The 23,821-nt window shown below is 43.4% G+C and overlaps 1 protein-coding gene and 1 non-coding gene across 2 annotated transcripts in view; one reads left to right on the forward strand and one right to left on the reverse strand.

Moving 5' to 3' along the window:
• FOXO6 (forkhead box O6) overlaps positions 1–23,821 on the reverse strand; it is a 163,059-nt gene that overhangs the window by 65,903 nt on the left and 73,335 nt on the right. The gene's annotated exons all lie outside the window — the stretch shown is intronic.
• Positions 564–632, forward strand: TRNAE-UUC (transfer RNA glutamic acid (anticodon UUC)). The gene has a single exon. It is a non-coding gene; the product is annotated as a tRNA-Glu (tRNA).

A 23,821-nucleotide genomic window follows, 5' to 3' on the forward strand; every position in this document is an offset into this window, starting at 1 on the left:
GAGGCCAAGGGTTAACATTCCCTAACTACATACCCCCTCCAATGCAGCCATGTCTGCAATTTAATTTTAAAAAGCCACTTGCACAGTTCTGAATTACATGGTGGTTGGGGCCCTGTTGGGGCCCTGACAACAGCCCGAGTATGCCAGGTGCTCACAGAGCCCTGGATGGAATTGCAGCATTCAACATCATTCTTTGCCTCTCCTCTAATGACTAGAAAAAGGGAGAAATGTGCAAAATAAATATATGCAAATGCCATCAATCTCTTTAGTTTATCTGGACTGTAAAAAAAAAGTTTTTCTTTTTGCAGTATTGGTCCATCATATATATATATATATATATATATATAAATAAATGTATTATTAATTTTTCAGTTTGACACAGAGTACACAGCCCTGCTTAATATCTCATGTTCACACCCAGAAATCGTGGGTGGGATTTAGGGTCCCTTGGGACACAGGTTGTCTTGCTGTAGAACACATTATGATTACCCATCATTCTGCCAGGCACACCACACTGAGCTGTCGAGGACCAGGAAGCAGCAGTACCAGTGCTTTGGGGAAGAGCTATATCTCAGTGGTAGAGCATCTGCCTTTCATGCAGAAGGTCCCAGGTTCAATCCCTGGCATCGCCAGGTTAGGCTGGGAGACCATGTGAAACCCTGGAGAGCCACTGCTGGTCAGTGCAGACGGGCCTGAACTACATGGACCATTGCTGTCACTCAGTTTATGGCAGCTTCCTACGTTCCTACGCTCTTAGCTTGAGTTGCTGGAAAGCTGAAGAGCAGATTGCTTTCCCCACTGCTGTGGCCTGACGTGTTCCACTTCCCTCTCTGATCTCCCAAGAGCTGCAATGGTTTTTTTTTGGGGGGGGTGGATGGGGGAGAGGTCGTTGGGTGATTTCTTTGAGCCTGTAGGATTTTAATTGGCAAATGCATTCTGCCTCTGTTTCTACTGCGGGCTCTCTGGGCAGCTGGAGCAGTGAGAGCCAGAGGAACCCAGCCAGCAGTCAACGTGACAAGGATGAAGCCTCCCAAAGCACTGCAGCGAAGGAGTTAACAGCAACACCCATGGGGGTGGGAGGAGGAAGGCCAGGTGTTTCCCTGTGGACACTGCATTAGTGCCATGGCAACAGACCTCAGCGTTCCAAGCCCTCGCCAGCAAATGAATGGTTGGCAGTCATATAACAGGCAACGAAAGCAAAACTGGGGATGGAGGGCCCGTGATCCGCCCACAGTTTATAGGGTACCCTATATTCAAAGGGGGGCAAGAACCCAAGAATCCATCAGTCTTTCCAGTGGAACAGATCAGTAACCTTCAGGCTGCAATTTGCCTCGCTCCCCAAGCTGCTACAGGAGACCTACATTTTGCTACATATGGCCCCATCTGCACTATACATTTAAAGCAGTATCATACCACTTTAAGCAGCCATGACTCTCCCCCCCAAAAGAATCCTGTGAACTGTAGTTTGTGAAGTGTGCTGAGAGTTGTTAGGAGATCCCTATTCCCTTCACAGAGCTACAATACTCAGAGTAGCTTAACAAACAATCCCTGTTCCCAGGGAACTCTGGGATTTATAGTTCTGTGAGGAGAAGAGGGATCTCTGAAGAACTCTCCACACCTTTAAGAAACTACAGTTCCCAGGATTCTTTGGGGGAAGCCATGGTTATTGCCGCCCGACAAGATCAGCCACACAGGGCCTTCTCTCAATCCCACCGACAAGAACAGCTAGATTGGCGGGAACTAGAGAGAGGGCATTCTCAGTGGCGGCCCCCACCCTTTGGAACTCCCACAAGATCTACGGCACGCCTCTTCCCTAAATGTATTTCATAAAGCCTTAAAGACCTGGCTCTTTCAACAGGCCTTTGGGATTTCCAGGGAGGGTTAACTTTTATGACTGAAATGCCTCTTACCCTGCACTAATATTGTTGTTGCTGCTGTATTGTTTATATATTGTATTAATGTATTTTATCACATTGTGTTTTAACTGTTTACATGTACGTCGCCTAGAGTGGCCATCGGCCAGATAGGCGACACATAAATTAAATTTTATTATTATTATTATTATAAAGTGGTATCATAGTTATTTAAATGTGTGATGTTCTTTCCGAACCTGTTTTGTCCTTATCCATCTCCATATCCCCCCCACCCCTTGTTCTGCATTAAGGACATAAGAAACACCTTGCTGGATCAGGCCAAAAGCATTCTATTCTCATAGTTGCCAACCAGATGCCCAGAGGACACCCATAAGCAGGCCATGAGTGCAACAAGGCTCTCCCCATTTGTGATTCCCAGAGACTGCTATTCAGAAGTATACCATCTTGGATACTAGATACTCATTCTTACCCTTTCTCTTTTAAAGAAACTGGAAAAAGGAAAAAGAAATGGCAGCTGTGTCCCCAGTGCAACCTATCTGGGATTGACCTGTGACACAATTTTCAGTCCCAACCAACCAGCTGAAGAATAATGTGTATAGCTTTGACCACGTATGGGCAGTCAGTCTTGCAAGATCAACTTTGTTGATATTTTGCTAGAATGATGAGGTTCACTGACTAAACCCAAATGCAAAATAGTTGCTTGGGGGTACGGCCAGTTACAACGGTAGTTCAGGTGGTTAGAGTTCCCGGTATTCTTTGGGGGAAGAAGCTATGAATGTTAAAGTGGTATCATAGTGCTTTAAATGTATAGTGTGGCTATGGCCTGAGTTTCTACAGATCAGGAATTCTAACAGCCTGATTTATGGTGGATGGGAAGCTCTTTTTAGTTATTGTGATTTATTAAATTTCTATCCTGCCCTTCTTCCCAGAAGGAGCCCAGAGGAGCAAATAAGGAACAAAACACTAAAAACATCTTTAAGATCTTAAAAACATCTTAAAACATCTTAAAAACAAACTTCTTAAAAAGATCTTAAAAATAAAACATCTTAAAAACACCTCTTCGTAAAAAAATATTTTAAAACATCTTAAAAAGCAATTCCAAACAGACTGGGATCAGGTCTCTACTTAAAAGGCTTGTTGAAAGAGGAATGTCTTCAGTAGACATTGAAAAGATAACAGAGATGGTGCCTGTCTAATATTTAAGGGAATGGAATTCCAAAGGGTAGGTGTCACAACACTAAAGGTCCACTTCCTATGTAGTGCGGAATGGCCCTTCTGATAAGTTGGTATCTGCAGGAGGCCAGACTCTTTTGTTGGTACAGGTATAGGTGAACAGTAGTGAGTCATAAACCTTTGCTGATCTCCTTCAAATCACCCACCAGTCTTCCAACAGATCCCAATCTACCTTGTGCTGTCCCTGGGAAGGCCACCTAAGTCTGACATGCCTTGTATACCTCTTCCTGGGCAACACAGATAAACAAATAATGAATTTTATACATGGGCATTCCCTTTGGCCAGTTGAAAAAGGGATGTAGCTTAGTGGTAGAGCACATCTCTGCATGCAAAAGATCCTAGGTTCAGTCCCCGGCATCTCCAGGTAGGACTGGGCAGGATCTCTGCCTGGGACCATGGACAGCCATTGCCAGTCAGAGTAGACAGTACTAAGCTAGATGAGCCAATAGTCTCACTCAGAATAAGGCATCTTTCTATGTTAAGTGAGATAGCAGGTCAATGGGCTTTTCATTAATGCATTTTGGGAAGGGAAGTGCAAGCTCTCCTGGATCTAATGAAACGGCACAGCATTTAGCCCAAATTGTGTTAAATTTCTTCAAGTATAAATTGGCTCTAAGTGTTTCTAGTTACATGTGTGATTCCCCTCCTGGTATTTGTGTCTTGTTCTGATTTCTTTGTGCTTTTCCCAGCGGCTTTTTTAGAGCTAAAGCAAATGCCTCCTAATATAGGTACATTTTTTATTGCAGAGTCCCTTAGCTGTTACAAAACATTTCACAACTCCAATCATTCTGGACATTGTCCCACCCTTCCTCCCCCACATTTATCAGGGCTTTTTATCTTTTAAATCTGATTTGTGTACACCCACCTCCTCTCCAGTCTGCTTGACTTTGTTATCTTCTGTTCTGCAAGCCCCCGCCTATTTTACCATCCCACAGAGTTATCTTTTCAATCCCCCCCTTCTTTTTTTAATTTTGCACACCCCAGCGAAGTTAGTGGTATCTGAGAAAGGCAGATGTCTAGCTGTGAACAAATTTAGCATGGTTAAAAAAAGACCGCTGCGAAAATGTACAGAAGAGTCCCACAATCTGAAGAAGTAGAGGAATTAAATACGTTTTGCAAAGAGGGTAGAATAAGCAAGGCTTGTCACAAGAGAGCACAAAGAGTGCTTAGCTCAGTGGCAGAGGACATGCTTTGCATGCAGACAGTCCCAGATTCAATCTTGGATATCTCTGGTTGAAAAAGGATCAGGTAGCAGGTGATAGGAAGGACCTGTCTTTGGACGAGACGAAGAGGTGCTACACCTCAGAGTAGTCAATAACAGGTGAGATGGATACGTAGTCAGTTTTGGGGCCCATTTCCACTATGCATTTAAAGCAGTGTCATAACACTTTAAACAGTCATGGCTTCCTCCAAAAGAATCCTGGGAGCTGTAGGTTGTTAAAGGTGCTGAGAATTGTTAGGAGACACCCATTCCCCACACATGGCTAAAATTCCTAGAGTTCCCTGGGAAGAGAGATTATAAACCACTCTGGTCTCCTAACATTTTGCTAAAGAAGTTTCATGAGGATTTAAACACACACACACACACACACATTGCTACAGAAATTTGGAGAACTGAATTTAAGATGTACAAATGAGAAACTGAGAAAAATGACATTAACAGATCCTCCCATCCCTACTCAAAGGCACATATGAGAGGATGTGGGTGGAAGTGTTTCTTCAGATACCTGAGGGCTTAGGCTAAAGATGGAATGATCTGTCAATTTTGGTTCTCTCAGTTTCTCATTTTTCTAATCTTAAATTCAGTCCTCCACATTTCTGCAGCAATTTATGATTTTTTTTTAAATCCTCCTGAAAATTCTCCAGCATTTTAGTGCAAATTTCTTCTAATAAACATATTTTTGTATGGAGTTTCGACAAAGGTACACATTTTTGCAAGCAATTTCTCATAATATAATGCATTTTTGCATGTTATTTTCACTCATATGTTCACTTTATGCACATTTTCCCCAATGTATGCATTTTAAAAAAAAAAAAAATTGGTTGGCGAACTGCATCACAAAATTCAAATAAGTGCAAATTTCAAAGGACGGCTGTGTTTCGGTTCTCACATTGTTTTGGAAAGTGCAAATATGATAAATTTGTCTCAAAATGCAAAACTGAATCAAAATTCTTGCACCAGCACTTTGAGTTAGATCTATGTGCATACAGTCTCTTGAAATTCTCACTCCTGTTTGTGGGTATATAAATAGCAGGGAGTGGGGGAGGAGAGACCATTTCACCATATCTCTCCAGTGGCAGGATAAATTCTCCATTACTTTTTCACGGTTGGGTCTCACCATTAGCAGTGGCTGTGACATAGCTTCTTTTCTGAACAGTTTTTGTTGTTGTGTGTGTTTGTTTTGCTGCCGCTGCAAGTCACTACAGCAGCATCTATGCAGTTGGCCTGTTTACTATTTTGCATCCTCCAGATCCAGATCCAGGATTGTTGCAGGGATCTAGGATTTTTTCAGCTATGTGGAATATTTGGAGGAACACATGTACACAAAGAGAGAGGAAAGTCAATTTTACACTTCAGAGGGATGTGCTGAAGGCCTCCTGTTGCCCAGTATTATTATTATTCCCTTCAGCCCAGACTATATTTTGAAGGCACCCGATGAAGCAACCTTAAGGAAGCAAAACAGGTATAGATCTAGTCAGTGCCTGGATGACAGACTCCTTGGAAATTGTATGTTATGCTGCCCAGAGCTTGCTGGAGAAAGAATCAGAATACAAGTTACACACACCTGTAGAAGGCCCATAAGATCCTTGCAGTGATCAGCCCTGTTTTGGATCAAGGTGAAGTCCTCATTCCAGAGTAGCAATTACCACTGATGCCACATGATCACTCTTGAGCTGAAGCCGTTTCCTTTGGGGGCTGAATTTCCCCCAGAGGAGTTGGAGAAGCCCTCGGCTCTCTAATAGGCAGTGTTCTAATTACCCCCCTGTGCTGGTCACCAGAAGTGGTGAAGAACAAGTCGTCGAGCTAACGTGTAATTTTTGCATGAAATTACAGTATTCTCTCCCCAGGGCTCAATTTCCTCCACCTAGAGCTCTTACAGCATCCCCTCATTAACGCAGCCATGCTCCCTTTCCCATGAGGGGCTGGGCCCCTCCCTCTCTGGCATGCCCCCTTTCCTGCACTGCTTGATGGCAGGGAAGTTGAACATGAGTTGGCACACAGGGGCAGGGGTGACAAAGCCACAGCCTTGGAGGGAAACTATCAGTCTCCTGGCACAGAACCGAATGTAGTGAGCAGTTCTTTTGTTAAGGAGGGGTAGGAGTGAATAGTGCAACAGGTAAGCTTCAAAGCTACGGAGAGACTTCCAAAGAAAATGTTGAAGGTCTATTGCAGCATATGCTCCAACTGTACGTAATTAACAGGGACTAGGGGTGAAATAATCTGTCAGTTTTGGTTATCTCAGTTTCTAATTTTTCCAGTCTTAAATTCAGTTCTCCACATTTCTGCAGCAATTGGTGTGGTTTTTTTTAAAAAAAACCACATGAAAATTCTTCAGCATTTTTGTGTGGATTTCTCTTCCTAAACACATTTTTGTATGCATTTGACTAATGTACACATTTTTGCAAGCAATTTCTCCTAATGCATTTTAGTATGTATTGTCACTAATATACCTCTTCTTCTGCAATTACAGAATTTGCACTCTCCACAACTTGTCTTGGCTTTGCGAAGTAGGAACAAATTTCCTTGCAATTGACACTCATTGGGACTCCTCCCAGTGGCTAACACCTTCATGCTAATTGGTTCATAGAATGCTGGAGACATAGGGACCCTGCTGGGACCTGGCTCCCAAAAAAGGAAGGGATCTAAGACACACACACACGGATCCCAGATGACAAACCCCTGCTGGCATTAAAATATGAGTATGTATTTCTTCCCCATTTAATCCAGATTTACACTTTCCGGGGGAAATCTGATAAAATAAAAAGCTGTTGTCAGTGTCCCACCTGCGCTATCTGAATGACCCGTTTGCAAATTAAACCCGTTTCTGGAAGCATCTAGGTTAAATTTAAAGTAAAATTCAACAAGCAGAGAAGAGAGCTTTCAACTTTGTGTAATGGGGAGACAGTGGTTAGAATAGAGGTGTTTTAAGCAGAGGAGCGACGGTTAATCAGTTGATTAGTTAATCCATTTCATTTTTATTTTTATTTTAAAGGTGACCAGTGACCTTATGTGGAGTCTTCATAATGCCACCTAACTTGAGAGAGTACAGTAGGGCCCTGCTTTACGGTGTTCCGTTTTCTGGCATTCCGCAGATGCGGCGGCTTTCAATTAGAGGAAATTCCCCGTTTTAAAGCCGACTTTGCGCTTTTGCAGCATTTTGCAGGATTTTTGTGTCATTTTTGCGCGATGCAACCCATTATAGTCAATGGATTCCGCTTTACAGCGATTTCTGCTTTACGGCGGGGGCCTGGTCCCTAAACCACCGTATAAGCGGGGCCCTACTGTACAGTGCAATTGGGTGGTTATCTAGCAGGTTATCCAGCAGGAAATACAGCTTGATTGGCTCCCCTGACTTTCTAGTTCAAGAAAGTTCTAGTTCTAGTTCTAGCCTGCTCATTTTCCCCTTATAGGCCTCACTATATCTCATCATACAGAAAGATAAAATCTGGCACACTTAACAGATCTTCTATAGTTAATATTGGGTGAAATTCAAAATGCCATGATGTTTCATTCTGAGGAGGGTAAATAGATCCAGGGAATGATTTCAAATGTTCCAGAAATTCAGAGTGTGCAGGGCTCCAAATTTGTGGAGATAATTGGTTTTTAACAGATTTTTTCTGAAGCCACATGCAGTGGCTATGGAGAGTATCTTATTCCACTGTATAATATCTGCAAGATTTTAAAGTTCCTGAAAGTCAGAGGAATTTCACCTTTGGAAACCCCCAAAGTGGGTTCTTCTTTTCTGAAGAAGAGAGGAATGATTACTAATATGTGCACACTAATACAGAAACACACACAGTATATAATATTCAACAATAAAATTCAAAATTTGCAAAAAATCAATGACTATGTTAAATAGTTGCATTTTTTTTAAAAAAAATGAACAGCTTTACAGGAAATAAATACATTGTACTCAAAAAAAACCTCCTCTCTTGCAAGGAAAAGTATAATTTGGAACGCCCCATTTGGCCCTCCCCTTTTGAAACGCAGACCAAAGCACAAAACATAGGGCTCCAGGTAGGGATGGAAGGATCTGTCAATTTTGGTTCACTTCATTTGTAATTTTTCCAGTCTTCAAGTCATTCTCCACATTTCTGCAGCAGGTTGCAATAAAAAAAAAATCCTCATGAATTTTTTTCAGCATTGTAGTGCACATTTTCCCTAATAAACACATTTTTGTCTTCAGTTTTGACTATGTACCCTTCTGCTAATATAATGCATATTTGTATGTTAGTTTCATGAATATATGAATTTTTGTACACAATTTCCATCCAATATATGATTTTTTTGTAAATAGTAGTTAGAGAACTATTGCAAAATTCACGTACATGCAGATTTTGAAGGATGGATGCGTTTGGTTCTCAAATTGTTTCAGAAAGTGTGAGTTTGACAGATTCGGTTTTAAATGCAAACTGAGTCAAATTTCTCCCCCATCCCTAGCCCCAGGAGAGCCACATAGCCTCATTGCAAAAGTAGTTCTGTGGCATATAGGACTCAAAGAAATCTATGAAGGCTCAGCCTGCCCTCAGTCTTCCATCACTGCTTTTTCTCTAGTTTTCTGTTGACCACAAGAGGACAACAGAGCTATTTTTTAGAAGCTGAGAATGTAGCAGGCTGTTAAAAGCTGTGAAGTTTAAAATAACTACAGAATAAAGGAATAGACTGCAAAAACTGGTCCAAAAATGCTTTAGAATGCATCAATGCTCAGGACAAGTATGGAATGGGAACAAGTCTTGTCCTACACAGATGGGTTAGATCAGGCTCAACAAGGGTTCCCATCCCTCAGTTCGCAGGATTCCAAACCAGAACACCCATTAAGACAGTCTTCCCAACCTGCTGCCCTCCAGATGTTTTGAACTACAACTTCCATCAGCCCCAGCCAACATGGCCAATGCACAGGGAGGATGGGAGTTGTAGCCCAGGAACGTCTAAAGCAGCCTTTACCAGTCCGGTGCCCTTCACATGTTTTGGACAGATGGGGGTGATGGGAGTTGTTGTCCAAAATATCTGGAGGGCACCAAGTTGTGGGGAATCTGTATTAAATCAACACCAGGGCTGAAGAACGTGCCAATTGCACTGCAGATTGGACAAGGATAAAAAAGAAAAGGGGGGGAGAGAAATCCTCCTCTTAGCTAAGCAATGATAATAGATATTTAATACAGAAGTATATTTTTCTAAGAGCTTTTCACCATTATACATCCTGTGAAGCTGTACGAACTGGCTCGGTTGTCCACTTGGGAACAGGCGGCCTCAACTTGTACTGTTACGTTGGGCCCCCAAATGGTAAACAGAGATCTGAAGGGTTGGCTTTAAAAAAATAAAATGAAACAAACCCTTGCATCTCTAAACACATTCTCCTCTCTGCTCCTTCTTCCTCTAAGCATGCTGGAGGCAGAGACAGAAATGCCACAGTCCTGCAGAGAAAGCTATTCAGTCACAAAGAGGAGGTTCACAGCCATCCCCTGGGAGTCTGTTCCAGCAGAATTCCGGTCCAAACGAGCTTGGGGGAGCAGCCAGTCATTGGATGCGAACGCGGACCAAATCCTTTTGAGGATGGGCCAACTTTATTTTCCGTTCCATGATCTACAGTGCAGCTGGAGCTGCTCCAGTGCTCCACAGGAAACTGGGCACTAGGCCACACAGAAGGTTATGAACGTCTCCCGAGGGCCTGTGGAGGCGATGCTGCTCACACACAGGGTGTAGGCCCCCTGTTCTGTCCATGTGCAAGGCTAATACTGTGGTGGCTGGTGCCCATCGAGACTGGTGGGGCGGAATGCACAGAGCCCAAACAGTAGGGAGAGCCTGAACTAATGACAGGCAGAGATCACTAATTCTAGTTTTGCCCTCATCTTCCTCCCCGCTGAGTTCTACGAGGGCAACGCTGAGACTAAGGAAGAGGAGGCTAGCAGGTAGTGCTGCTACCCCCTGAATTGGTTGTAAGTAAGAAGGCAGACGGGTAGAGACAGGGTGAGGGTCTGATTGAGGTTGGTGGGGCAGTGTCCCACTTGCCCTAATGGACAAACCTCAGCTGTTCCAATACTTTGATGGCATGCAAAGCTCAAACGTGCACTGCAGTCATACACACGGCCACTTATCTTGGCTGCCCTGTTGCATTCCTTTGGGTCAGCACCAAATGGGAAAGCAAGGCTTCATTTTGTGCTCGTTATTTAAAAAGCTGGAACTGCAACAAAATGTTGCAGTGTGTGTATCCACACCTCCAAAGAACCCTTTTCAGGGTTCCAGAGGTCCCTGCCCTCCTCCAGGCTACTATGTCAGGGGTGAGGAGGAACCTTTTTCAGCCTGAGTGCCGTGAGCCGGTTGTGGGTGGGGCCAGAGGCATATGTGGGTGGAGCAATATATACAACACTTACCTTTGTACAGTAGGTTGCATCAGGCCCACACAAAAGTCAGAGGTTTCTGCCCACACTCACTTCTCCCTCTAGGTAAACAAAAGGCTTTTTCACCATTCCAGCTAGTCACAGGCACTCAAGGAGAGAGCAGAGCAGGACTGGTGAAAGGTGGAGCCTAGAGAAAGAGGGAGTGGCCTAAGAAGATCCCTGAGAGACAGATAGAGAGGCTGGGGGCCATATTTTCCCCCAAGCCTGAGGTTCCCCACCCCTGCTATAGGTTGTAAGGGGCTCAAGTAGACCTTCCTTGCTCCCAATGTTCCCAGCTGACACCCTACATTCCCTAACTCCTAGAGCAGCCTTTCCCAACTAGTGGGCCACCAGATGTTGTTGGACCACAATTCCCATCTTTCCTGACTATTGGCAATGCTGGCTGAGGCTGGTGGGAGTTGTGGTCCAACAACATCTGGTGGCCCACTAGTTGGGAAAGGCTGTCCTAGAGGCTTTGAGGACAATCAGTTCTCACTGGTGTGGATTTGCCAGGGAGGGGTATCCTTTTTGGGATTTTTTAGAAATGTTTAATTCTTGTGCTCAGACTTTGAAGGATTACCATATATGGAGTCAAAGGCATTACTTGGTCCCAGGCTATGGTCTGAAGGCACATGAGGCCAGCACCCTGCTGAAGCTAAGCAGGGTCAGGTCTGGTCAGTGCCTGGATGAGAGACCGCCTAGGAACCATATGTAAGCCGCCTTGGGTTTCTGTCATGAAAAGGCGGGGTATAAGTGTAATAAATAATAATAATAATAATAATAAAAGTGATCATCAAATGCTTGCTATAACCAATCCAACAGGATTATTTGGATATTTGGTACCAAGGTGATATCAGTACATTAAAAAAACCCTGATGGAGTGGGCCAAAGGCCCATTTAGTCCAGCATCCTGTTCTCACAATGGGCAACCAACTGTGCATTAGGGATGGAAATATCTGCCATTTTTCTCTCTCAGATTTTCGTTTTTCCAGTCTAAAAATCAGTTCTCCAGCTGATTTCTGCAGCAATTCACATTTTTTTAAAAAAAATATTCATGAAAATTCCCCATTATTTTAGCACAAATTTCTCAAACACTTTTTTGTAGGCAGTTTTGATTGATGTACACATTAATAATTTCTCATCATATAATGCATTTTTGTATGTTATTTCCACTCATATATTCATTTTTATGACACTTTCCTCTAACATACACATTTTTGTAAACATTGGTTGGCAAACTGCATTGCAAAAATTTGAATAAGTGCGAATTTGAAAGGATGGTTATCATATTGTTTCGGAAAGTGCAAGTTTGATAGATTTGGCTTGAAATGCAAACTGAATCTAATGTCTCGCCCATCCCTACCGTGCATGTGTTTGGTGGGGGCAGGGGAATACCCGAGATACCAAATTTGTCTCGCTCCAAAGTTGATACGATCACATGGATTATGCTGAAGGTGTGGAATCCTGACAGTTTTCAAATTAACCTCTCTCACACACACAGTTTTGGTGAATGGCACGGATATTGCAAGTGTTCCCATGTCTGGGTGGGGGCTGGGGACACAAGCACTATGGATCTTAACACAATGCTGACCAAGCAGGCAGGCATTGTCAGCTTTATAAGTGAAGACGAACTGTTTGCAATATTTCTTTCAGCTGTTGAGTCAATAGCTGAGTTAGCAGTTGAGTTCCGTCCCCTCCCAGCAAAATCTGGCATCCAAGGTGGTTGCCCAAGTTGCCTCATCTTAAATCCAGCCCTGCACACACGTCTGTACACACAGAGTAGAAAAGGCACCAACAGGTGGTGCTATTAAATGTTTGAAAACCTTACTAGGATATGCCACCCATGTGACATTCTCAGAAACGAATAACAGGATTCTAGCTCACTACTGAATCCAGCACACAAGACCGGAGGAAGCAGGTACGCTTCACTCCCATTTTATTTCCATGCTGCTTCTGCTGGCAGGAGCTGCCATGGCTTGGAGCTTCCTTGGAAAACCACAATTACCATCTTCTCATCTTCCCTCAGCTATTGTTGTCAGAGACTCTGCCTTCTTTCCTTTTTCTTAAAAAACAAAACCTTGAACTCTGTGGCAGCACTCATTCACAAATAGGGATGGTTGAATTTATTGTTTTTTTATTTTCTAATTTTTCTAATCTTAAAATCAGTTCTCCACATTTCCACATCAATTTGCATTTAAAAAAAAAATCCTCATGAAAATTCATTAACACTTCAGTCCATATTTCTCCCCATATACATTTCTTCTAATACAAATGCATTTTGTATGCTATTTCACTAATAGATGCATTCATGTGCACACTCTACCCTAGTATGTGCATTTGTGTGCATATTACTTGACTGGAGAACTGCACTGCAAAATTCAGAGAAGTGAGAATTTGCTGTGTTTCAGGAAATGCAAAACTCTGAAAGGGACAAGGGCGCATAAGAACATCAGAAGGGCTCTTCTGGATTAGGCCAGGGGCCCATCTAGCCTGGCATCCTGTTCTCATTGTGACCACAGAGATGTCTCTGGGACACCTGCTGTATTGTCCCCACCTGCGATGCCCAGCAACTGGTACTTGGAGCCATACTGCCTCCAACAAACCCATTGCAGTAGCATACTTTAAGAATTGAGCGGTAACAAAGAGGTTCTCAAGGTGCGATCCATAGACCACCTGTGGCTAGAGACTCCAGTTCAAATCCCCACTATCTCTCGGCCTAACCTACCTCGCATGGGTTGTATGAGGACAATTTTTTTTAAAAAAAAAAAAAGGAAGGAGCATGAATGCCACTCTGAGCTCCTTAAACGAAGAGTGAAATAAAATATTGTTGATAACCTGAATTTTAGAAGAATTGTATAAAATAGCCAAGGATAGATGGAGGCAGGGAGCAGAGAAACAAAAACATTTGCTTGATTTATATAATTAATTTGCATAATTGCAGGACCTGTCTGGTTTTCCCACTGGCTCAGTTTTTAAGACCCTCTCGGGTGTTAGCTCAATCTCAATATGAGCCAATGCTCAGCTTAGAATATGTATATAGCATACTCCCATGAGAACCAACCTGGGTGTTCAGATTTTCCTTGGAGGTGCTACTTCATATGGCCTTGCCATCTACAAAGTGTAGGACAGAGCCTTTCCTGTGGTGACACAAAAGCTGTGGAAGTCCCTTCCTAATGAAGTTCCCTCACCCCTTCTTTATTAAATGCCAAACCAAAGGAGCTCTCTTCCAGAAGCTTTTTTATATTGTCCTGATTAGCTGCTTTTGGTCCTCCAGTGAGATCTGTGAGGTTGGTGAATACCACAGGCAGGGCTTTTTCTGTCGTGGCTCCGCATCTCTGGCATACCTTCCCCTGGAAATATTGTGGTCCCTACTTTAAGGTTCCACTGAAGGCCAACAAAGACTTTTTTTTTTATTCCACTGAAGTGATTTTATGGCACTGTGTTTTTGTAAATGCTTATCTGTGGTGGCAACTTTGAAAGTTATATTTTAATTGTTGTAGTAGTAATTGGGTTTTAGTATATTGCTATTGTTATATGGCTTGAGGTTATATGTCACCTTCAGATGATAGGTACTCTGAAAGATAGAGTAAAGAAATCTATAAAATAAATAATCTTATTTTTGCTTCTGCTGCTCTATTTAATGTAAATACTTACACCCATGGGTTGGGGTTTTTTTAAAAATGGTTATGTTTCTATACAATTTTATATTATTTTTAATATGTCTCATTAGCTGCCTTGGATACTTTTGGCTGAAAGCTGCACATATTATACAGGTTACATATTTGTTAAGAAACAAATATAAATAAAATAAATATTAGAAAAATCAGTGATTCAAGTGTTTAGTCTATGGTTTGGTCTGGTTTGGTTTTGGGATGTGGAGGAGGATTAGCTGAGGAGGGGTGGCAAAGCTATCCCTTCCCAGGGCAGGGTTAAAACATTCAAACATAAATGTTGGTTGCATAAGGGCTCCTCACACTAGCAGAAGACAAGCAGAACCAGAACCAGTTGGCTAGATGCTCAGAACTGTAAGCATTCAAATAAATGAATCTTCTTCTACTGCCATTATCATCATCAATATCATCATCAACATGAGTGAATAATCCATCATCATCAATATCATTATCAATATATGTGAGCAATCCATTATTAGTAACATCACCACCAATGTGCGTGAGTAATCCTCCATCATCATCATCTTCACTATGAGTAATCCCTGCCACAAAACTGCAAGGGTGGCACTCCACCACTCCATCCTACTGTCACCTGCCATCTTCGTTGCAAAACAAACTTAACAAATGTATTATGACATAAGCTTTTATGGACTACACATTCACACATCTGATAAAGTGGGCTGTAGTCCACACGGCTGCTCCTTTGAAATTTGCAAAACAAGTCAGCCTTGGGGAGAAAAAGATTATGCTTTAGCTATAAAAGGGAGGAGGTGTCTCATGGAGACATGTTTGCGCCGACTATACTGAAGACCACTTTGTTTCAATATGCCTTCAATGCCTATGTGATCCTGCATCTTGCTCCATCTATGGACTGGTCTGACACTCTGCCTCCAGTGATGAAAGAGAGGACAAGGAGTTTGTAAATATGGTGTGGGAGATGCTCAGACCTTCGCTTGTATTTCAGCGTTGACTTTTAGGAAGCTTGTCTCATAGCTGCATTCAAACAAGCAGAGGAGAGTGAAGTTTACAACAGACTGGGCTGGGAGAGCAAGGGAGAGAAAGTGCCTATACAAGCCACATGCATGGCCAGAAACAGGCTTGACTCTAAGAGTCCAAGAGGTGGGCTTCCCAATGAGTTTTGGTACAGCCAGGAAAGTACCTTTCTACCCACCCACCCTTCCCCAGCTAAAGGGGTGTCCCTGGTTTTTGGCAACAAATGACATTGTGCAATTGAGACCTGCTCCCTCTGTATAGATGCTGTGTCTTAGATCAGCCTTTCCCAACCTGTGGGGATGTTGCTGGACTATAACACCCATCAGCACCAGCCAGCATGGCTAATGGTCAAGAATGATAGGAATTGTAGACCAGCAACATCTGGAGACCCAAAAGTTGGGAAAGGCTGCCTTAGATGTTTACAGTACTTACTGCCCATTAGCTACTGGGCTAAGATCCAAGGTGCTAGTTTTGGTGTATAAAGTCCTATACAGCTTGGGGCCAGGATACCTGAAAGATCATCTCACTCCTTATATACTCAGTCAACCACTGCGCTCTGCACATAAGGGCTTCCTGCAGATACCATCTTATCAGGAGCTCTGTTCTATAAAATATAGGGATCAGGCCTTTCATGTTGTGGCATCTACCGTTTGGAATGCACTCCCCTTAAATATTAGACAAGTGCCATCTCTGTTGTCTTTTCGGCACCTACGAGGGATGGGTGAGAAATTTGATTCAGTTCACATTTCAAGCCAAATATATCAAATTTGCACTTTCCAAAGCAATATGAGAACTGAAACACATCCATCCTTTAAAATTCTCACTTATTTGAATTTTGCAATGCAATTCGCCAACCAATGTCTATAAAAATACATATGTTATGTTAGGGGAAAGTACGCACAAAAATGAATATAATGGGTAAAAATAACATGCAAAAATGCATTATATGACACAAAATTGTTTGCAAAAATCTGTAAATCAAAACTGCCTAGAAAAATGTGATTATTAGGTGAAATGTACACAAAGGGCTGAAGAATTTTCATATGGATTTAAAAAAACAATTTGCTGCAGAAATGTGGAGAACTGAATTTAAGACTGGAAAAATGAGAAACTGAGAGAAGTGAAATTGACAGGTCTTTCTAATTTGCACCCACTGAAGATTTTCCTTTTCTCACAAGCCTTTTAAGTAGAGATCTTTCCCAGTCTACATCTGTACTGGAATGGTTTTTAAGATGTTTTTAAAATGAGACTTTTTATTGTTTTTATCACTTGTTGTTTGCCAGTCTGGGCTCCTTTGGGGAGGAAGGGTGGGATATAAATGTAAGGAATCATCATCACCACACCTTCCCTCCAGTTCAAGCCCAGAGCCAGAAATGCTGTGGGGAGGAAGGAGCAAAGAATTCATGGAGTGACGGACAGCAGAACAGTTGAAGCATAAATACACGTGGCTGAATTGAATGTAGGACTTCTTGGTGAGCAATTGAGCAGAACATTCCCTGCATACTTTTCCTTCTAAGCAAAATTATAACTTTTTTTAAAAAAGGCTTAGAATCCATGGAGGGGGGGAGCGGTCTGGAATATCTCCATAGATCTCCCTGTGGCTACAGCCTTGTGAATCCTGTGCCAACTGAAGCCATGGCTGAATCTCCTCATCCCCAGCTGGGAGTCTGTGCAATCTGGGACATGTCACTGTGGTTGATAGCAACTGGTCTCGCTGTCTGACACTTAAGTTGCCATCCCTTTAAGGCTGCTTTGTCATTGCTTCTCAGGCTATTCGGGGCTGACCCACTAACAAACTCGTCTCCAAGCTGCCAAGACACCGGAAGACAGAGCCAACCTCTTAGACACATGGAGCTGTGATAAACAGAGACGCATGGTGGCTTTCTGCCCTCTTGAGACCATGGCATTTCAAACACATATAGCTCCATAGGCACATGAGGTACAAGGTCATTGTTAGCACTTACCCACATAGTCTCTCTCTCTCTCTCTCTCTCTCTCTCTCTCTCTCTCTGCCCCCGCCCTCAGTTTTCTGAATGTGCTCCATTTCTCTGGCTATAACACACATAGGGATAGGGGAGATTCAGTTCGCATCTAAAGGCAAACCTACCTAATTCACACTTTCCAAAACAATATGCAAACCAAAACACAGCCATCCTTCAAAATTCACACTTCTCTGAATTTTGCAATGCAGTTCTGTAGCCAAGTGTGTACAAAATAGGGCTACTAGGTTCCTGGCCTGAGACTGATCCTGTATCTTTAGGAGAAGAGAAAGAGCCAAGTGCAGGTGTTCTTGCAACACTGTAATGGGAAAAACCACAAGGTGGAATTTTCCCTTCCCCCTGCACAACTTTGAAAGATACAGAAGACCTCTTGGAGGCTCGGCCTGGTAGACCCAAACCACCGTCCTTCTGATTAACAGCCAACCATGCTAACCAAACGCACCACAGAAACACCTGGAGATGCCAGGGGTTTAACCTGGAATCTTCTGCATTCAAAGCAGGTGCTCTACAACTGAGGTACAGCCTTTCCCCAGTGATGGCTCCCAGCCCAACGAGAGCTGCTGGAGAAAGGGGGGTACTGTTTAAAGGGGAGGCAGGGCCAGTGTTAGTGGTGGGCCTTGCCATGACGCTGGGGTCCTGCCAACTACCAGAGGATACTGCAGGCTGACATCTGGTCTGAGAGGTACACATGGGTTGTGGGATCCTCAGACATTGCTTTTACAAAACAATATGAACAGTGGTAGAAACTTGCAAGCAGTGTTATGCCACTTTTTCGGGGGGGTATTTATACATATGCGTCCTCATGGTGCTCTCAGTGCAAACAGCTACCACATGAGCGAAATGAGTGAGGTCTGCCACTTCCTTGGCTATGGGGGAGGCTGCAATATCTGCTCTTACACTCACACCCTCCTGGCTTTCATGGGAAATCGAGGCATGAGCAAGAGAAGACAACACTGAGTGAGTCACAAGCTCAGCCCACAGCCTGGCAAATATCCTGGTACATTCCTCCAGAGAATTTCTTCATTCCCTGCTACCCTGAAGACACATCTCCCAAGCTCACCCTTCTGGAGGCAACCCTTCAGTGGAGCAGTATAAAACAGCAGGGGTGAAGGGGAAAGAGCCATGAGAGCCCCTTCTGAAAGTGCCCCTCGGGATTGTAGAACTTGGAGGAAAGGGGGATAAAGTGGTCCAATGGCAGGGCCAGCCCAAGATGTGTTGTTGCTGATGGGGAAGGACAAGATGGCATCTCCCATTCGATGTACAGAAGCCAATTGGACTGGCAGTGAAATCTTATTTCAGGTCTGGCAACAAGGCAACATCCTCCATTGAACCTGAGGGCATCAGGCTAGCCTAAGGGATGCAGAGCAGACCACATTGGGATGGACAATATGGTTAAGTTTGCTTTCTCTCAGCTTCTCATTTTTCCAGTTAAGTTCAGTTCTTCATATTTCTGCAGTGTGTGTTTTAAAAAAGTTCTCGTGAAAATTCATCAACATTTTCATATGAATTTCTCCTAACATGCACATTCTTGTACGCAATTGTGCATGATATTTTCACTAATATGTGCATTTTTATACATGCTTTACCACAGCATCTGCGTTTTTGTACACGTTACTTGGCTGAAGAATTGCACTGCAAAATTTGGAAAAGTGTGAATTTTGAAAGATGACTGTGTTTCAGTTTGTATATTGTTTTGGAAAGTGTGAGTTTGATAGGCTTGCCTTTAAATGAAAACTGAATTGAATGTCTCCCCCATCCCTAGATGGTACACGTAGCTCTGCCCATTCACTGCTCCTCAGCATTTGCTGCATGCGGTGACTGCCTCCCTCTGGCTCGTGGTAAGGCTGATCCTGCAGTAGTCTGACTCAGAATTATATAGGTACATAAGTGAAGTGGACTTTAGAACTAGGATGAACAGGGGCCAAAGTGGCTCATTGACAGAAGAGGAGGCATTAGAGTTAGAAAAAGATTAGAATCACACACATCATCACACTGAAAAAGATTAGAATTGCACACATCATCGCACTGGCACTCCCAGTCTAAAATTCTGCTGGGACTCACAGCAGACAGAGTCGGGGTGGGAACTGAGGCGGTAGGGTCATGAATGAATTGTATCATTTGAGACTGCAGATGGGAGACGCAGTTTTTTAAAGCGTTCCTACATTTTAAAACACACACACCAAAAGCAAAAACAAAAAAAACCTCCATGCAAGCAGAAAGCTAGCTTGCAGAGAAGATGCTCAGCTAGAACCTTCCTTCCTGATAGGCTAGTGTTTTTTTATTTTACTTGCAGGGAAATTTTATGGAGGGGAGGATTCAAAAATATGGTAACCCACCTGCAGTCTGGAATGGCTTCAGCCTACCCAGCCACCTCAGGATTCTAACCACCTAATTCGTTGCCATGTCTAGCCCAGGTCAGTAAGTCAACACCACAAAAATGTGCAAGGGTGTGATGACTTCCAACTCCATCTCCACCACCTACACCCCCATAATCCTTTGCATCTTGCCTGCATCCAACATTGCCCGTGGAAGGAGGGGCCAGGCTGGTCTAGACAGAGCAGAAAGGAGTCTGGAGACCAGCCAATGACTGGCTGCCTTCCTTGGAACTGAAATTCAAGAAAGCCCCTTGTGGCAGGGCAGAGCTTGGAGGATGAGCCATGACACATTCTCCGAAAAGCTGCACTTCAGTCTAGCCTCCGTCTCCAGCAGCCAGGCAGCTGTGCAAAGCTACAGCAGCAAAAGACAGTTGTCTGAGAAATGAATTTTCCTTAGCCTGATCACAGGCTGGATTTCAAACTCCTTGACCTGCATTTGAGTGATTTGTTCGCCCCATGGCCAGGAATGTCCTGTCCCCATCAGCCTGGCTAAGATGAATTTTAGCCGGCTGAGAGAGAGAGAGAGAGAGAGAGAGAGGACTGTATTAGGAGAAGTAGGAATTGTGACTCAGACTTAGCTAGGGCACAGGCTAAACTCTTCGAAATAACCAGTAAATCTCCTTATGCAAAGAGATAGGCATAAAGGCTGTTAAGCCGGCAGGGTGCCTTCTCTTTTTGCCTATGGAGTATCAAAGCCAAAGGAAGCAGGGAAGAGGTTTCTGCCAAAACAGGAGGAATTATTATTTCCTGCTCCTTTGTTGGAGACAAGACACACACACAGCCCAGGTATTAAGCAACTGGGCCTCTCTTATTATGCAGTGAAGTAGCAGCTGGGTTACATAGCTGGACATACATTATTATTATTATTTATTTATTACATTTATACCCCACCTTCCTGTTCATCATAGAAACCCAAGGCAGTCTCCCATCCAGGCACTGACCAGACCTGACTCTGCCTAGCTTCAGCAAGGTGCTGGCCTCATGTGCCTTCAGACCATAGCCTGGGACCTATAGCTATACATTCTACAGCTTAAAATGAAGCAGGATCGAGAGACGCTGCTGGGATCTTCTTGTCCTAAAAAAAATAGTTCCCATGGTTCCTAATAATACCACATAGGCAAAGAGATCAAAAGATAGAATATGAATAAAGGGTGGTATTCAATAGAAGTCCTACTCAGAGTAGTTAATAGACATGACTAACTGAGATTCATCTGTTTCAATGGGTCTACTCTGAGTAAGACTTAGTTGAATACAACCTTTTGTTCATGTCTCTTTTTTCCACATATATTTTTCATTGAAAACATTCTAAGAGTAGTTATGCCTGACCCAATGCAAACAAAATGTCAAACCCTCAACTTGGAGTATGCATGATTCTAGCTTTTCTGAGAAAAGAAATGTCTCTGTCAAGATTAACGTTTTTATCCTGTCCTCCCACCCCATCACAACAGCCCTGTGAGGTAAGTTAGGCTGACAGCTTTGTGTCTGGGCTGGAAACTTGAACCCACTAGTCTCCCCAATCTGAGAGCCAAGCTAGACAATATACTAAAAGTGTATGCCTTAATGTATCTCAATTTTTGTTAGTTAAATAGCAGCCATGGGAGTGCAATCAGAATCATTACCACAGTAAGGGGCTGTTTAGCTCTCCACACCTCTCATGCCACACTCCTGATGAAGATCTCACCCTGCTCCCAGTTGGATGCTATTCGCCTAAGAATTTTTTTAGGGGGTTACAATGGAAATGAAATGTCCTCATTGTAGTCCTGATCCTGATTGTGTCCTCCCATGGCTGCTATTAAATAACAAAAATCAGATGCATTAAATCAGGTATGAGGAACCTTTGGCAGATGTTCCTGAACTACAACTCCCATCAGCCCCACCAATCATGGCCAATGGTTAGGTGGGAGTTGCAGTTCAGCAACATCTGGGGCACCAAAGGTTTCCCACACCTGCATTAAATGCATTCACTAGGGTAGCTAGGTGAAAAAGAGGTTCCTGCACCAACAATAGTTGTGTAGAAGAAGGAATTTCAGCAGGTGTAGCTAGTCATACAAACCATACCTGCGGAAGTCTCATGGGGGGGAAACAGATTATTTGTTTCTTTAAAGATGAAGAAGTGAGAAAGCGTCAGAATATAAAATTAACCATCTATCATAAATGCAAATTTTAATAAATCAATTAAATGTTTACAAGTAAATAATCCTTAATGGTTTATATTGAATTGTATATTTTCGCTGTGCAATTTATAACTTTTAAAAAATACTTCTCTAGCTATTTGATAAGCAATATTGTACAATACTGCAAATTTAAAAAAATGCATACATGCTTTTAACTTGTAATCTGTTTTGGAATTATGTAGTTTCACTTAGGGGCTGAAGATGTATCTGTTTACTGTAACCTTTCACAGCTGATATATACACAGACATATATATTAGGGCCCACCCTATGCTTGTGCATGTAATTTGATTTAAACTGTTTTAAATATTTTATTTTTATATTGCCGTAACCTGCCCTGGGATCTTATGGGGAAGGGCGGGTAAGAAATCAGAACAACAATAATAACAACACCAATAGCAACAACAACACTCTAACCACTCAACACCCATTGGCTTTCGACTGACCAAACTTATGGGAAGATACTCGACAGGGAAGGAGCTAGCCAATCAACCTGTTCTTTCCAGCCTGGGAGGTGAATGGTGTCATCTGAGGTCTTCTGTTTCAAGACGGAAATGATAAAGCTCCCAGATTAGGCCCCACCTGCTAAGTTACAGCTCACATTGCCACAGGGGCCCACACCTTTCTACACACACGTCCTGAACACTGAAAACGTCCAGTTGCAGACCGCAGACTGCAAGATGGAATGACGGGGAAACACTGGCGATGACCTTAACAGGGTGACTGAACAATTGTTTCATAAATCATAGAGTGACTTGGGTGGGTCGGTGGGTGAGTGTTCACATGTGCACAAAGCAAATAATACCTATGCATTTAATAGGATGCCAAATTCAGCTCCTCCTCTCCTCCCCTTTCCTCTCCTCCCTCCCTACCTGCCAGGACTCGGCTTCCGGATTCTGCGTTACCCAGGAAACAGCTGATGACATTGCAACCACCTTAAAGCCAAGCAGGGAAATTCTCTGCTTTAGGTGTTAGGGATGCCTCCTACTGTTGCCAGGGAAACACAGAACCCTGAGATGAGGTCCTGGCAGGTTAGGGAAAGAGCTGATGTTCAACGTGATGTTGTCTTTCTTTGTTTTTAACCTTGTATGAGCCATCTTCTTCTGGGGAAAATGATGGCAGCAAGACTGCAGCTACGAAGATTCCTCACAGAGGGAGAGCAGGTTGAAGCCTCATCATCCCATTTCTCCACTGTTTCTACCTATCCTTCTTATCATATGGACTATTTGCCCAACTCTGGGAGGTGCTAAGAATGCACTGTGATTCAGCGTTGAATCAGGTGGCACAAAAGAGACATGCAAACATAATAGCATCCATTTGAACTGGGGGTGGCAGGGGGGACACATCGCTTTCCAGACCTCGACATCACACACCACTTGCCTACAGTGACTTGTCAGTCTTTCAACGCAATATACAATTGTCACTGGACATTCAGCTGTGAAAGCAGCAGAGAAAATCCAGCCATTGCTGAAGTGAATGCAGGGCTTGACCTCTAGCTGCACATCCCTTAGTGGTCACCTCTCGGGGCTGACCCCAAACCAGGATGCGTGGTGGGTATGACTGTGCAAGCGGGAAGCACCGTCTCTAATTATGATGACATCTGTTGGCACCTTCTTCTTCCAAGACCCATGGCTCCTTGGGCCCAAGAGGGATGCAGAGCATCTGCTGTGCATGCAGAAGGTCCCAGATTCAATCCCCAGCAATCCCAGGTAGGGCAATGAATGTTCTCTGCCTGAAACTCAGGAGATCCCTGCCAGCTGGTATGGACAATACTGAGTTAAATGGACCAACAGTCTGACTCGGTATATGACAGCTTCCTGTGTTTCTATGAGATGAAGTCCGTGGAAGGAGCATAGATCCCTTTCCGATTACCTTAAGCAACAGCAAGTGGGTGGGGAAGGGGA

This window comes from Rhineura floridana, chromosome 15, assembly GCF_030035675.1.
Source record: "Rhineura floridana isolate rRhiFlo1 chromosome 15, rRhiFlo1.hap2, whole genome shotgun sequence".
In the NCBI taxonomy this organism is placed as follows: Eukaryota; Metazoa; Chordata; class Lepidosauria; order Squamata; family Rhineuridae; genus Rhineura; species Rhineura floridana.